At 43.8% G+C, this 14,775-nt stretch overlaps 1 protein-coding gene across 4 annotated transcripts in view; it reads left to right on the top strand.

Moving 5' to 3' along the window:
* TIAM1 (TIAM Rac1 associated GEF 1) overlaps positions 1 to 14,775 on the top strand; it is a 241,741-nt gene that overhangs the window by 74,762 nt on the left and 152,204 nt on the right. Inside the window, exon 1 of one of the 4 annotated variants that reach the window (XM_069946256.1) lies at positions 8,829 to 8,847. The exons of the other annotated variants lie outside the window; for them this stretch is intronic. The gene's annotated coding sequence lies outside the window, so the exon portion shown is untranslated. Of the gene's footprint in view, positions 1 to 8,828; positions 8,848 to 14,775 lie in introns of those variants that run through there. 4 annotated transcript variants of the gene reach the window in all.

Raw genomic sequence — 14,775 nt, 5'->3', positions numbered from 1 at the left:
AAAGTACCAGTGCAGATGAATAATGTATGGCGTCATGTGCACAAGCCATATAGCATGAAATTCTCAGCGTTACCAGCAGAACGGACTGAATACATGAATATAAAATACTCATCCTGGCGTTAAAAAAAAAATGTTAGATATGTAAATTATTCAACGATTAAAATTTTTTAAAAATAAATGACCCGGTCACTTAATTATTAAAGAGGAACTTCCTCCTGGACGTCCCCGATGCTTTATCCTGGGATGGCTCTCAGACAGAAATAAGATTTGGCTGTGCAACATTGCCTGTTCTGATGCGTCACTTACATCCATTGCCATGTACTTCCCCTGCCTAATCATACCCATAAGGAAAAGGCTTTTCCTTTGACCTGTGGTGATTCTCCCCCCCCCCCCCCATACTAAAACACAATGGAGTGCAGATTTGCTTAAAGGGGATATCCTGCAAAAATATTTTTCTTTCAGATCAACTGATTTCAGAAAGTTATATAGATTTGTAATTTATTTCTATTTAAAAATCTCAAGTCCCATACTTAGCTGCTGTATGTCCTGCAGGAAGTGGTGTTTTCTTTCCAACCTCACACAGTGCTCTCTGCTGACATCTCTGTTCGAGACAGAAACTGTCCAGAGCAGCAGCAAATCCCCATAGAAAATCTCTCCTGCTCTGGACAGTTCCTGTCTCAACCAGAGATGTCAGCAGAGAGCACTGTGTCAGACTGAAAAGAAAACAACATTTCTCGCGGGACTTACAGCAGCTAATAAGTATGGGAAAACTTGACATTTTTAAACAGCGGTAAATTACAAATCTATAGAACTTTCTGAAATCAGTTGATTTAAAAGAAAAAGATTTTTGCTGCATAACCCCTTTAAAGAGACACTGTCGTGAAAACAAATTCTTTTAAGTAATCAACAGGGGCTGAGATCGCAGGCAGTTTTTTCAATATATACTCTTTTTTTCGGGGTTTAAATCAATGTTATACATAGAGCCAAACTGTGGTCCATGCTCCCTCTGTGCTAATATTTGGTCTTTTTTTAGGAAGTCCCAGTCCTTTGCTGCTCACACCTATGCATCATGCAGGTTGTATAATAACTAAGGGATACTTATGTTATTAATGTTTCCTAATTATATCATCAATTCTGCATGCTTAGCAGAAGACAATGCCCTTTGTTATGCAACAATTCAGTCAGTATAATGTCACTGTGTGGTTACAGTGGTTTTAGTCCTGTGTGACAGGAGAGCTGACCACACAATGCAAGCACCCTCATAATCTCTGCTACTGAATATGGATGCACAGCAGCTGTAAACATGCACAGTGAGTAATTGTCCCGCTTGGTGTGCATGCAGGAACGCCTGTCAATCATCGCCAAGTAATGTCAACAGCATAACTGTTCTTTGCTTGGTGGCATTGGACATGTGTGGCCAAACAATCTGAGAATAGTCAGGAAACCATCTGACAATGAGCCAGGTCATAGGGATAGATGAATTATCGATATGTTGTGTTTAGAGGATTACTTTAAATGGCTGCTATTCTGCACCTTGTCCTATAAACTGGGATGGGCAGGTTTGGTGGCGTGTTCTCGGTTTAGCAAGGAATGGAGCACGGCCGCATTCTTCACACTCACACCACATTTGTGTACTGGGCTGTGATCACACCGTAGAGGAAGCCTGGAGAGTGACACACACTCCTTAGGGCCTATGCACACCGCCATATTTTGCCAACTTGCTGTATTTCTGTGCTCCTACTATTTAGTCCAGGTTATGATCATTCTGTATGGAAGCATATAGAGGTGAATGTTGTGTGGTTGGCCCTCCGATATTCAAGTTATTCTCCTCATTGCTTTTTCCAATTTTTTGTAGAACGTTTCTTTTATTCTGTGCCATGTAATATCATACGGCGGTCCACACAGTGCCTATGACGTATACCTTCATACAATATCTGTGCACAATGTTTGGCTTGGATGCATTTATAAGGCCTTAGAGCCAGGTCACACTTGCAGTCTATGGGAGGGCTCGCACTTCTCCTCTCTCTGTGCCTCTCAGTTTTGAAGAATTGACATGTAAATTCTTCCGCATGGAGAGAGAAGGCACAAGCCCTCCCATAGACTGCCTGTATGACATGTAGGCTGGTGGGATTCCAGGCGGAGAGTTCCGCCAGTGTGAAATGACCCTTAAACTGAAACTATCCATTTTTCTTTCCTTTTTTTTATACTCTCCTGGCGTAAGCCTGCTGAATGTAGATGGCTGCCAGCTCTGGCTGCCACACTGTAGCAGCTGTCAGGAAGCAAGCAGAGGGCAGGAGAAGGCGGGGAGAGGTAATGCTGTGTCTACACGAAGCGATAATTCGCCCAATCAAGCGATTAACGATTTTGAAGTAACAATGTGTTTTTTTTATAACAATCAGCATGTATGCTGCGTTTACACGGAACAATTATTGTGCGAAATCGCACGATAACCGAATTCGAACGATAATCGTACGTGTAAACGCAGTGAGCGATCAAGCGACGAGCGAGAAATCGTTCATTTTGATCTTTCAACAACTTCTCAAATCGTCGTTGATCGTTCGCAAAAAATTCGCAGATCGTTCCGTGTGAACAGTCGTTCGCCGATTTAACCAATGTATGAGATAGGCTTAAGCGATCACAAAACAAATTTCCCTACGATATATCGTACCGTCTAAACGCTGATCGTTATGAAAAAAAAAAATGTTACTCCGACATCGTTAATTGTACGATCGGGTGAATTATTGTTCCGTGTAAACATAGCATTAGACGGAACGATATATTGTTTGGAAAATTCGTTATAGTGATCGTTCCAAGATCCCTTAAGCCTATCTCAAACATAGGGTGAATCGGTTTACTTGAAGCGATCTGCGAATTTTTAGCAAACGACCAATGACTATTTGAGAACATGTTTAAAGATCAAAATGAACGATTTCTCGCTCGTCACTTGATTGTTCGCTGTGTTTACACGAGCCGATTATTGCTCAAATGTGATCGTTATTGCGAAAATTCTAACGATAACCGTTCCGTGTAAAAGCAGCATAAGGAATAAACGTTTAAGGCAATGGCTGCATGGACATCCTTTATTAAACGATTGTGTAGTAGGCTCAGTAAACGAGCCCTGATCTATCAGATCGGCGCTCGTTTACAATATTGCTTGGGCTGTCCAATAAGAACCCGAACGTTCCTTTTATACTGATAGATCTTCAGCTATCTGCAGGTTTACTAACAAGTGTCATTCCCGGCGCTCGTTTGCAGTGGATACAGAAGACACGATGGAGTGGCCGGTCACACAAGCGATCACTGTATTGCTATTGGCTGCACGTCCCCTGTTCACGCAGGGAGATGTGCGGCTGATAGCAGCGGTATATTGTGCTGCAGTATAAAAGATACCATTAGTCAGGGATCGGGCGTCTTCCAGCTTCGTGGCTGATCGCTGTCACCTTTTGGCTATGTTCACACATCATTTTCTTCTTGACTTCAATGCAATGCCGCCCCTGCAGTAAAGAACGGACGCTGAGGCCATTGCAATCAGCGTCCGTTCTTTATGGGAAAAAAAACCCGGTGTGAACATAGCCTTTCACTGACCGAGGAGCATTTCTAGCAGCACTCCTGGCTGATAATCGGCCTGTGTAAAAGGGCCTCAACTGTGAGAAAAGATAAGTAAAAAGATATTCGAGGTTTTACCTTCCCTCTAACATTGATGTTATCATCCAGTGCACCTTAGGGAGTACTGCCACTAACTGTAGTAATCTGCAGCATTTCCGCTATGTGGGTCCTGCCCTAACAGTGGAAAAATGCAGAGTCCTATAACATGACTAACACTAACCACTGACAGGTGAAGTGAATGACTTTTGACAATGGCGTGGGGTGTATTAGGCAACAAGTAAACGGCCAGGTATTTATGTTTATGCGGGTAAAGGCCTCTGCTGAGCGGCGGCTGGTCTTGGTGGGTGATCCCACTATATATGGGTTAGTACCAACAAAATGTGCTGCATGGATGAAGAAATTAGTGATGGTCGTCTGACGTTCATTGATGCCTGTGAGGAGTGGAGGCACCTCTGGTGTGGGATGAGGCCAGACTGCTGAGAAACTACCTGCTGTCTATGATAGAAAGCAGTCATATCACACAGGACATCGTAGCTTGCTATGTATGGGGCCCCACAGATCGGTCACAGCGTCCATGCAGAGCCCTGTCCTTTACGGAAAATGATTATAATGGGCGTCAGACCTGGAGCGATGGAAGATGATGTCTGGTCTGATGGATTGCATTGTCCATTACCTGTACGTCACTTACCTGGGAAGAGATGGTGGGGCAGTGTGATGGGCAACACTGCAGACAGGTGAGGAAAATGACCGAGATCAAGGTGGTTACTCAGCGTCCCGATTCCCCAGATGTACATCTGATCGGTCATCTGTGGGATGTGCTGGAGAAGCCAGTCTCCTCTATAGAGGCCGCACCTCATACTAGGCAGGATCTGCTGCTGGTACCACAGGACTCCTTCAGAGATCTTGTGGAGTCCAGGCATTGATATCCACCGATAACAGGAATGGTTCCTCGGTAGTCTGCTGCACAAGGTACCCTTGTCATTCCATGTGCCACCACTAGGGACCCACAGGAGCCTACAAATAATGCCGTAACTATTTTCTTCACACAATGGTTTTCTTCCTCCTACTGCCTATCTGCTAGATTGGGCCTCACTTACTGAGCCTATTACTCTGCTCGACTATCGCGCAACAAAGGCTGTGTGTGTGTGTGTATATATGTATCCCATTAGCGATGCTTTAACCCCTTCTCAGTCAGCACATTTTTGTCCTTATGTGGGAGGGGGGGGGGGGGTGTTTAGAGGGGTCGCGGGGCGATCCCGGATGCTATGTGTAGCCTGTGACCGTGGCTATAAGCGGGCGCGGTCCAATCGCTGTGCCCCTTAATAATACATTTAAATGCAGCTGTCAAAACTGACTGTCTTTTAAAGTTAAATGTATTGTTTCCCCCTATCCCTGGTGTCTAGTGGAGGGCTCTCTAACCCCCCCCCCCGCAATGCAATCGCAGAGGGGAGATCCTTTCTCCTTACCAAGCCAGGACTCAGCGTCGATGCATCTGGTCTGCTGCAGACCAGAGTAATGCAGCAATGATCTAATCGATCATTGCTGTATTAAGTATACTGCAGTGATCTCTATGGGAGATCACTGCAGTAATGCTGAAAGTCCCCCAGGGGGACTTAAAATTACAGTGTACAGTGAAAAAAAAGTGTTATTATTTATAAAAAATCCCACGTATCGCCACGTGCGTAATTGTCCAAACTATTAAATTACATTCCGGATCTTGCACGGTAAATGGCGTAAGCAGCAAAACACGCCAAAGTGCTAAATTGCACATTTTTTGTCACATCAAATCCAGAAAAATTGTAATAAAAAGGGCATCAAAAAGTTGCATGTACGCAAGTAAGGTACCTATAAAAAGTACAAATCATGCCTCAACAATGACACCTCATACAGCCCCATAGGCCAAAGGATGAAAGCGCTATAAGGCTGGGAATAGAGCAATTTTAAACACACTTTTTTTTTTTTTGTTTGTTTTTTTTTTCCTAAAGGTTTTAATTTTTTAAAAGCTGTTAGATAAAATTACATATCGTTGTAATTGTAACGACTTGAGGAACATATAGAACATGTAAAAACGAAAACGCAAAAATGAAAATTAGCCCGCTCCTGAAGGGGTTAAAAGTGTAAAGTAATAACATACCTGGTTTATACATACCTGACCACACTCCTGGTGTTCTCCTCACTTCTGCCCGCTGTCTGCAGCCGCTGATACTTACCTCTCCACAGCTGCTCTTAAGTGACAGACCAGTCAGCCAATCACTGGCCGGGATAGGACCGCTGCTGCCAGTGATTGGCTGACTGGCTTGTCACTTCAGAGACCGCCTCTGAACATCCACCAGCAGCTGTAAAGAGAGGTAAGTATAAAACACCATTATATAGTCCGATATTGTCCCTCTTCAGTATACTACAAACCATTGATATGATAGAAAACAGTCAGATGTATAATAGTAGAATTCACCTTTAATTTGTCCCCAGTAAGATCAGATCTGAAATGCTGCACCAAGTGCTCAGTCTCTGCAGTGCCTCCGCAGGAGAAAATGAGCATTACATGGAGCCCATTTAAAAACAATGAGCTAGCATTAGAATGCACGTGTAAGTCCTCCAGACACTGATTTTGTCAATGAAGATATAGTCAGGGACTCTTTATGTTCCAAATTGCCTAGTGAACTAATAGAAATAGGAGTCCAGCTATTCTATATAACGGACCTGTGTTTTTTTTTTTTATTATTTGTTACCTTCCAAGTTGAAAAACGGTAGGGGGTGGTGGTGGTGTTTGTCGGAGAAGCCTTGAGGATTCCTTCATTCCATTAGTCCAAGAATATCTTAAAGTTCACCTACACATCTCTAAGACCCTGCACCGGATGGGGGTGTTTGCAGGATCAGCTGGCTACCTAATGTGTATGGTCTCCCCCCGATGGCCAGATGTGGGGGAGAAAAGGGTCATTTCAACTGCCTGGTCCTATTTTTTTTCACTAGTGGTGTCTGGCAGTAGTTTACCTCCCATCTGTCCATTAAAAACACCTGCACACTCAGGTGAAGAGAGCATACATCCTTATGGGAGGAGGAAGAGAGATGGCTGTTGTATAAAATGTTCTTAAGAGGCAGGGCTGTGGAGTTGGAGCTAGTTTTGGCTGGAGTCTGAGTTGGAGTCAGAAAAAAATGTACCGACTCCAGCTTTAAAAAAAATCTTTAAAAAATTTAGATTTGAGTTTTGATATATGAATTTTATAAATTTTTCTCGTCAATATATTTTATGAGCAACATTCTAATAGGACACTGGTCCTATTAGATAAGGGTGGTCGGGGAAAAGTTGTCAGACACTATTTGTCCTTTGTTTCTAAGCTGGAATACAGGAGTCCATTGTGTGGGGGGAGATCTGTGCTGGTCTCTTCCTGGATGCTGGATGACTGTATATGAGCAGCAGTGTAATATTAAGATATCCTGTGTAATATAGAGGAGGAGGAGAAGACATAAGTAGTGTAGCTGTAACCTCTGTCCTCAGTGTGGTGTTTTCTCTCTGGGAGAAGATTGTGTGTTTTTTCTTCAGTGTTCTATGGCAGCAGCTGTGTGTGTGTGCTATGGCTGCAGCAGGCTGTGTGTGTGTGTGTGTGTGTGTGTGTGTGTATGTATGTATGTGTGTGTGCTATGGCTGCAGCAGGCTGTGTGTGTATGCTATGGCTGCAGCAGGCTGTGTGTGTATGTATGTATGTGTGCTATGGCTGCAGCAGGCTGTGTATGTATGTGTGCTATGGCTGCAGCAGGCTGTGTGTGTGTATGTATGTGTGTGCGCTATGGCTGCAGCAGGCTGTGTGTGTATGCTATGGCTGCAGCAGGCTGTGTATGTATGTGTGCTATGGCTGCAGCAGGCTGTGTGTGTGTGCACGCATGTATGTATGTATGTGTGCTATGGCTGCAGCAGGCTGTGTGTGTATGCTATAGCTGCAGCAGGCTGTGTGTGTGTGTTTGTGTGTGTGTGCGCGCGCTATTGCGTGCCCCCACAGTGACCTTCAACATCACTGTGTAACCCCTCTCTATCAGTATGGCTGACCCCTCTGTATCACAGTGATCTGGCATTGTTAGCAGTGTTTCTTTGTGTATGGTGAATATTTAGTTAAAAACATAAAAGACTGTCAGCAGGAAAAAACACCTGCTCTATCTGGTCTAGTTGTGAGTAGTTCAGGACATGGAGGCTGGAGACTGGCTGCATCCACTGCACACACAGGAGAAGTTGCTTTATATACAGTATTCCTTTATTCCCTCAGAAGTCGCCCCAGGATCATGTAGGACATTGGGGAGAAGCTGCTGAGCCAGTGTGATAAATAACTCCCTTGGTATCTGACCGGCCATTTATGAAGGAGCAGAAGTCGGGAGTCTGAGTCGGTCCTGATAAAATTCAGGAGTCGGAGCTGCGGCTTACCGACTCCACAGCCCTGTTAAGAGGTTTGGGGTCTTGTGCAGAACACTGGATTCTCAGAAGGATATGCATTGAGTCTCTTTTTTTCTTGTATGTTAGTCACTGTTCAAGGTGACTTTCTGCCGATGTTTGTGCACACACATTAGTATAGATGTTGTAGAGCTGACTTGGATGCTTTGTTTTTTTGTACCCCTGTTGTGATATATCGGACAACGACACTTGCAGTCCTATGTAAATTGTTACTGTGCATTATACCAAAATTCTAACTCCGCCCAGCTGCATGTGGCATTCTCAGCTCTGCTATGTCAATATATATATATATATATATACATATATATATATATATATATATATATATATATATATATATATATTACAAAAAGCAGAAAACTAATGATGACACATGCTGCATCCTATAGGTTATACGACCGAAACGTGTGAGATGAGGATCCGAGCCGCTATTACATGTCTTTCCTGCCATTGTTTTAGGGGACAGGGATGATCGCTCCCGGGGACTAGTGACACAGGCTCCTAGGGGAAGAATAGCCGCTCTCATGCTGGCGCTCAGCTCTACTGTACGCTGGGCTTTGTCTGTGACAAAAGCTTCCCTCCCCCTCCCTCAGTCCTGAGTGAAAAGCGATACCTGTGCCTGTCCCTGCTCCCCGGAGGAGAGGGGTGGGGAGATATGTAATAGGTTCACTCATATCTGTTTACACTACTCCAAGGAAGTGAGCAGGAGCCGGGCGTTCTGCATTGTGCATGCTCCCAACACCTTGAGGAAGAGGCGGCAAGATCCTGGGGGTCCCTTCTGGACAGATGAAGCAATGAGGAAGGTAACGTACACCATGCACTTCTTTGTCCGGACTTTCTGCAGGATTAAGTTGGGTTATGTTGCTCGCGTATAGTCGCAAAGTTCCGTAGAAGTAGTGGAATTTAACCCTTTCTACAGGATATAGTTAATGGCTGAACATCTGTATATTAGATGGACGGAGCAGTGATTATAGGAATATGAGCCAGTACATCTATAGGGTTACTCGCTCCTTTGGAATCTACCTGTGATGGTCTTTTCTTACATTCCGATAAATGTGCACGTGTTATATACCGATATATATTGCACGCTTGTCCTATCTGCATTTAGGGTATGGGCCAATTGTGGGGTCCCAGCTTCTATACCCACCTATGATAATCTGCTTTAATGATATGTAACGATTGAATCAACCAGCTGTGTAATATTCACTTGTCCAGGATAACGGTATGTTGCGACGCGGAGAAAAGATGCCGCTATATTGTGTTAGTGAATAGTTATAGATCCTGTATAAAAGCAGCAGAATTCCAAAATTGTAAGGAGCAATTCTCCTAGAAGATCCGTACAGAGCTGCGATGGCTGAAACGGGGGGGGGGGGGGGGTAGATTATATTTCACTGCAGAGCAAGTAGAGATCAGGTAGACGGGAGGTTAGGTGAAGCAATGGTCATGGAGTGATGATCAGACTGAGGGGTGGAGTAGTAGTCTTTTAGTACAGCAGTGATTATATATATATATATATATATATATATATATATATATATATATATATATATATAAATATATAAAATCTATACTGAGGTATAGTGCACTCTGGGGGAATCTTCTGGTTTGCCGGCATCTTTTGGCCCCTGCATAGACTACAGCCACCACCGAAGACAGATCTATTATTATGGGTTGCTCTAAGCCGGTGTTCCTACATTTGCATTATGGTTTCATTTTTTGCTGTATCTCTTTATATACATAGTTAAACTTAAAATGTCACTGTTGTATTTATTTATTTATTTTGCATAAATCAATAGTCCAGGCGATTTTAAGAAACTTTGTAATTGGGTTTATTTGGCAAATATGCCATTATCTGCTTTTAAAAAGACTTTCCCCAGGTCTCCCCCCCCCCCCCTCCTCTCTCATCCACTGCTCATTATCAGGAAATTTCGACTGTTTTAAATCAGTCAGTTCTGTGTAACCTATGGAGAGGGGAGATTAGTCGCCAGCAGAGAGCAGAGAACAAAGAATTACACAGCGGGAGCTGTGTGACAGCTGGTATTCAGAGGTCAAAGAGGTCAGTGCTGACTTCAGAGGAGATAGCCAAATGATGTAACTGTAAATTAACCCTTTGTTTCGTTTTGGTGCCTTATTTCCCTCCACCCCTCTCCATAGAGAACAATAAAGACAGGGGGGAGAGCTTCACACTGCTTTTTCATGATAAAAATGCATTTTTCGGCTAATAAACCCAATTACAAAGTTTCTTGAAATCGCCTGTACTGCAAAAAAAAAAAAATTAAACAACAGTGACACTTTAAAAGGATAACCACTATTAAAAGTTTAGGGCAAGCGTAAAGGCGTATTCCCGTGGAAATTAAATAAACTGATGTCAGAAAGTTATACAGGTTTGTAAAAGACTTCTATTTAAAAATTTTCTAGTCTTCCGGTACTTATCAGCTGCTGTATGTCCTGTAGGAAGTGGTGTATTCTTTCCAGTCTGACACAGTGCTCTCTGATGCCACCTCTGTCTTTGTCAGGAACTTTGCGGACAAGTTTTTTTTTTTTATGGGTATTATCTACTGTTCTGGACAGTTCCTGACATGAACAGTGGTGGCAGCAGAGAGCACTGTGTCAGACTGTAAAAAAATTCACCACTTCCTGCAGGACATACAGCAGCTGATAAGTACTGGACTTTTTTTTTTTTTTTTTTTTTTTTTTTTCATAGAAGTCTTATACCAACCTGTATAACTTTGACACCAGTTGATTTAAAAACATTATTTTTTCCTCTGGAGTATCCCTTGAATTAAGGCCTGATTGCTGAAACATTTCAACCTGAGAATTCTTCCGCTGTGTGTGTACTTCTATTTGAACGTCACTGTTCGTGCACTGAGTGGATCACATGCAATTTTTTTAAACCCTTATTTCTCCTGTTGCTCTACACGTGTCAGTTCTTACTGTTATAGTCATTAATAGCACAGATTACAGAGATTTGCGCACTACAATACAAGCTAATTTCTGCCATAAAGCGCTGACATTATTAGACCCTTGCAGTACCGTGCGAACGTTTCATCACTTCTTACAAGTTGGATTATTTAATGATCGCATTCATATTGGCGGCAATTTTCCCTTCTCACTATGGAGACTGCTTTGTTCACGAATGAAATGATCGCACAGATGTGACAGATCCAACAATAACATCAGTTTGTTTACTTGCGTTCTACATAGCTAAAAGCACGGTTCTTATGTAATGTTATGTGAGCTGCAGATAGGAATAATGCCGGGTATTGTGCAATCCTTGCTGAACCCACTGGTTTTGGTTTGGTGTATGCCCCCATCCCCACCACCGCGGCCACTGACCTGTTTGTTCTCGAGGAGATAAGCTGCTGTCAGAGGAGTCTGCTAGGGCCTATTCCTTTCTTCTAATTGAGAACACATGCACACTCTGCTGAGTCAAGCATACATGTGTAAAGGGAGTTCACAAGAAAATCGCTTTCTGTTTTGGCTCACAGCTATCAATGTCCATGGTCATAGCCGAAAAATAACATTTGGCCAACAGTTAGTCCTCTTTATCCACCTACATCCCACAAACAGGCGAGCCTGCTTGTTTCAGGTGGTGTGCATGGACACCGTAGACTAGATAAGCTGTTATTGCAGAATTGTGAATGCAGCTCCTGGGGTACAATGCTAGATCAATCTCAGGTTCAGTACAAGATAAGTAATGTATTTACCAGGGCTGTGGAGTCGGAGCTAGTTTTGGCTGGAGTTGGAAAAATGTACAGACTCCAGCTCTGGAAAAAAAATCTTTCCATTTTCATAGGAGTTCTATAAATGTTACCCATCAATATATGTTATGCTCTATCAATCTAAGGCCCTTTCCTCCATATATCAGTAATAAAGCACTGGCTCTATTGCATAAGAGTAGTTTGGGAGATTTTGTCAGACACTATTTGACAGTTTGTTTCTTGAGCTGGAAGAGTCCATTGTGTGGGGGGAGATCTGTGCTGTTCTCTTCCTGGATGCTGGATGACCCCTCTCTATATCACTATGGGTGACCCCTCTCTATATCACTATGGGTGACCCCTCTCTATATCACTATGTGTGACCCCTCTCTATATCACTATGGGTGACCCCTCTCTATATCACTATGGGTGACCCCTCTCTATATCACTATGGGTGACCCCTCTCTATATCACTATGGGTGACCCCTCTCTATATCACTATGGGTGACCCCTCTCTATATCACTATGTATGACCCCTCTCTATATCACTATGTGTGACCCCCCTCTATATCACTATGGGTGACCCCTCTCTATATCACTATGTGTGACCCCTCTATATCACTATGGGTGACCCCTCTCTATATCACTATGTGTGACCCCTCTATATCACTATGGCTGAGCCCTCTAAATCACTATGGGTAACCTCTATATCACTGTGTGACCCCTCTATATCACTATGACTGACCCCTCTATATCGCTATGTGTTACCCCTCTATATCGCTATGTGTGACCCTTCTCTATATCGCTATGTGTGACCCTTCTCTATATCGCTATGTGTGACCCCTCTATATCGCTATGTGTGACCCCTCTATATCGCTATGTGTGACCCTTCTCTATATCGCTATGTGTGACCCCTCTATATCGCTATGTGTGACCCCTCTATATCGCTATGTGTGACCCCTCTATATCACTATGTGTCAGTGGCGGATTAAATGTACCACCCAACCTGGCGGCCCCAGGCCCACATTATAATAAACTACTGCCCCCCTCCCCCCTCCCAATGCTGTCCCCAATAAACACTACCTGCCTCCCCTCCCTGCTGGCCCCAATAAACATAATAGGGAGCTCTCTGATGCGCGCACTGCCGGGGATAGGACGGGACACCCCCGGCAGCTGCACATCAGCCGGGGACAGTACAGTGGCGGATTATAATGTGGGCGGCGTGGCGTGGGCACCCCTGGAGCCTCGGACGGCCGCCCAAATCGCCCATATTATAATCCGCCACTGCTATGTGTGACCCCCTGTATATCACTATGTGTGACCTCTATATTACAGTGATCTGGCATTGTTAGCAGTGTTTAAGTATGGCGAATATTTAGTTAGAAACATAGAAGATTGTCAGCAGGAAAAGACCACCTGCTCCATCTAGTCTAGTTCTGAGTAGTTCAGGACATGGAGGCTGGAGACTGGCTGCATCCACTGCACACACAGGAGAAGCTGCTTTATATCTTTCCTTATTCACTCAATAGTCGCCCCAGGATCATGTAGGACGTTAGGGAGAAGCTGCTGAGCCAGTGTGATATATAACTCCCCTGGTATATGACCGGCCATTTATGAAGGAGCAGGAGTCAGAGTTGGAGCTTACAGGATCAGTAATGTAATGTATTTACACAGTGACCCCACAAGCAGAATAGTGAGTGCAGCTCTGAAGTATAATACAAGATGTAACTCAGGAACAGTACAGGGTAAGTAATGTATGTACGCAGTGACCCCACCAGCAGAATAGTTAATGCAGCGCTGGAGTATAATACTCTATTGAACATAGGAAAAGTAATGTATTTAGATAGTGACAGATTTTTTTTTATAGCTGATTTTCTGTGTATAAAGCATTGAGCAGAACCATTTATCCCCCTGATGACGCAGTTCCTGTTATTGTATAGATTGTTTATGCCACCTGCAGCGTCTTCCCATCGGTGCAGAGATAGATGACTTGTGTGTGGGTTATCATTTCCCAATCATTAAGACGTCAGAGGAGGCGAGTGCTGTAGTTTGCTTTATGGCAGGGATTGTGGAGGCGGAGAGGTTAATCACACGCTCGCCGCTGGTAATGAGGATACAAATGTTGACATTGCATGTAATACCTCAGAGATTGCACGGCCGCTGCCTCTGTTTGTTTCTCCTTGGCACCGTACGGTGTGGGTTATGCAACCTGTGCACGTGTATTATATATAGGTTGTGTACAATGTGTTGTTGTCCTAGGAGGGCCAATTTACAGCGTAAGGAGATGATATCGCCGTTCTTACCCATGGAGGTTGTGGGTATTAATGCTCAGAGATGTTATTCAACATCATTGTAATAAGTCTGCCCAGTATTCTTAAGATATGCTGATGATAGGAGACTGTATAGTCTCATCATCTTGTATAACAGACCTGCAGTGTCTCCGTAAGAAGGAGGCGATACCGAAGACAAAACTTCCCCAGCCACCTAATGGTCCCTACACTTACCCTGAGAAGTATATAACACTGGTATCTGGGCTGCTGATATACCCCAGTGTGACTGCTACCTCTGCGCTCCCTCTACCTATAGCTGTTCCCATGGGGGTTACCAGTAGTAATCATGGACCTAAAAGGGTATTCCTGGAAGTTATAGCTATAGTTTAGTAAAGTTTTTTTTATAAAGTTCAAAAACTGTCATCTAACTTTATTAAAGGGATACTCTGTCCGGGACCTGTGTTTTGCCAATGACTGGGGAAGGTGTAGGTGAAAGCAATAACATCCACTTACCTCCCTGACTCGAGCGCTGTCGTCTGCTTTCCGCAGCTTCCTGGTCTGAGACTGCAGTTGATGTGATGTCCTAGGCCCGTTCAGCGGCTGTAGCAGCGTTCCGTCTTTACTAGAGATAAGCGAACCTCGAGCATGCTCGAGTCAATCCAAACCCGAACGTTCGGTATTTGATTAGCTGGGGCTGCTGAACTTGGATAAAGCTTTAAGGTTGTCTGGAAAACATGGATACAGCCAATGACTATATCCATGT

The sequence above is a fragment of the Dendropsophus ebraccatus genome, chromosome 11 (genome assembly GCF_027789765.1).
Source record: "Dendropsophus ebraccatus isolate aDenEbr1 chromosome 11, aDenEbr1.pat, whole genome shotgun sequence".
In the NCBI taxonomy this organism is placed as follows: Eukaryota; Metazoa; Chordata; class Amphibia; order Anura; family Hylidae; genus Dendropsophus; species Dendropsophus ebraccatus.
This window is presented reverse-complemented; position numbering and strand designations above follow the sequence as displayed.